This window comes from Frankliniella occidentalis, unplaced genomic scaffold, assembly GCF_000697945.3.
Source record: "Frankliniella occidentalis isolate FOCC.00 unplaced genomic scaffold, Focc_3.1 Scaffold557, whole genome shotgun sequence".
NCBI classification, from domain to species: Eukaryota; Metazoa; Arthropoda; class Insecta; order Thysanoptera; family Thripidae; genus Frankliniella; species Frankliniella occidentalis.
The window spans coordinates 41,355-43,522 of record NW_026267673.1 but is presented as its reverse complement, the minus strand read 5'-3'; positions in this window follow the sequence as shown (position 1 = coordinate 43,522).

The window sequence follows — 2,168 nt, the reverse complement described above, 5'->3', positions numbered from 1 at the left end:
CCCTCCCCCGCCTCGGGCCGGCGGCTGGGCTGGTGTGGAGCGGAGCCGGCTCACTCGCCGCCCGCCTGCTCTGTGCCTGGTCGTGCTTGCCCTGTCTCCTCATGGTAGGTGTTGTTTGTTTCGTGGGATGGGCTCGAATCGGAGTGTAATATGCTTTTGTTCTCCAGGATCGTTACGACCGCTGCGACGAGGTGCTTGTGGGCCCTGATGTGCTCCTCGTCCGCCGCACTCTACCATCGGACCACTCGCCGTGCGTGGCGGCGGCGCTGGCCATCGACCCGACCGACCCGGTCGCGGCTGGCTACCGGGCGAGGCAGATGCGGGCGGCGATCATTGAGGCCTCTGGAGCGCGCATCTCCCCTGCGGTGCTCCTCCAGGGCCTGGCGGAACTGCTCCGGCGGGACGTCAAGATTGTGGTCGCCGACACCGGCGCGATCACGCTGGTCCTGCCGGCCTGGGGGTCGACAGACCATCTCCTCCCACCGCTTGTCCTGCTGGAATCTGACGGCCCGGCAGGGCCCTGGTTCGACGCGGTGTTAGGCCGCTTGCCGGCGGTGGTGCCTGGCCCGTCGGCCCGCGAGAGTCCGGCTGAGGCGGGCCCTTCCAGCGGCTCGGAGTCTCCGCGGGCGCGAGGGGTTATGCCCCTTGGCGGGCTCTCCGCTGGCGGTCTGTGCTCCCTCTCCTCGCCGGGCTCGGCCCCGCCTGGGATCTCGCCGCGAGTCACCCCGGAGCCCCCGGCCCCCTCGCCGGTCTCGAGTGGGCGGATCGTGGTGGCCACTTGGAACGTTCGCGGGGCCGGCCGGCCGGATGTTCGCGAGGCGATCGACGCCTCGCTCCCGGCCAAGGATGTCCACGTGGCGGTGCTCCAGGAGACCCGCCTCCCCCGCCAGGAGCTCACCACCGCCCACTACTTCTGGGTCATGGAGGGCGCCCCTCCAGGCGGGTTTCGCGGGGTCGGGCTGCTGGTCCGCAGGGCGATGCCAGAGGGCGTCCTGCGCAGCTCGGCCCTGCTCAGCCCTAATGTCATCTACGCTGAGCTCCTGCTGTGGGGGATGCACTTCACCGTCGTCGGGGCGCATGTTCCCCAGGACCGGGCGGCTGGCCAGCGTGGCGCCCTCGACGCCATCAACGCCGGCCTGGCGTCGGCCCAGCCGCGCCACTGGGAGCTGGTCCTGGGGGACTTTAACGCCCACATCGCCCCCGCGGAGCACGCCGCGCACCCCGACGTCCTCGGCCCCATGATCAACGAGGACGTCCAGGCCACGGACGCGGCCGGGGCGGCGCTCATCGGGATCGCCCAGCTCCACAGGCTCAAGATCTACACCACCCCGGGGAGGGCCAGGAACTGTCAGATCACCTGGCAGCGGCGGGGTGGCTTCCGGGGAGACTTACCTACTTACCTCTACACTACCCGCAGGCTCTCGTCAAAATGACGTAGTTGGCACGATGAATAACTATACCCCGATAAGTACTCGCACTTGCCCCCCACCCACCGTTAAATCGCGTTCCGTATCGCGCGCTCCTCCCCGGAGACGCGCCTTGCCCGTACTGGAAGGCAGCCCGCTCGGCACGAGTGACGAGCGGGTAACCAACCCTCTCCATGACAGGCGCTACCGGGGCGGGGCGCTCGCGAGCAAAGTCGTGGAGAACGGCTTATCGAGCGGATGATTCGCTTACTGGTGTATGGGAAAGGGGTAATTGCGTCTTTGTTGAAAGCTGCCCTCTCGGGAGACTTTTGTTAGCCTTGTAAAAGGCTGTTTTGCGGCGCCGGAAGGCGCTGCGTGTTAAGGCTAGCTGGAGAGAAGGGAGTGAAGGCTCTTCACTTCTTCTTGGGTGCAGCCTTAGGCTTGGTTAGGTTAGGTTAGGTTAGGTTATTCACCCAAAAGGCTGTCTTAGGTACTGTTTCACTAGGATAGCTTAGCTAATCGGCCATGTAACCTAACCTAAGTTCAAATGTGCATATGTTCCATCGGCATCATGAAGTCAACTCATTTCCCTACAATTTGGACTGTGTACGGCCCAAATTGGTCAACAGATGGCTTAGTTACAACCCTCCAAAGTAGGGTACTACATTTCAGTTTTAGGCTAAAAGTGGTGATGTTGTATCTCGAAAACGGTAAAAGATATCGACGAATTTCCAACGCCAATATTTAAGTTGGTGAAAAAAA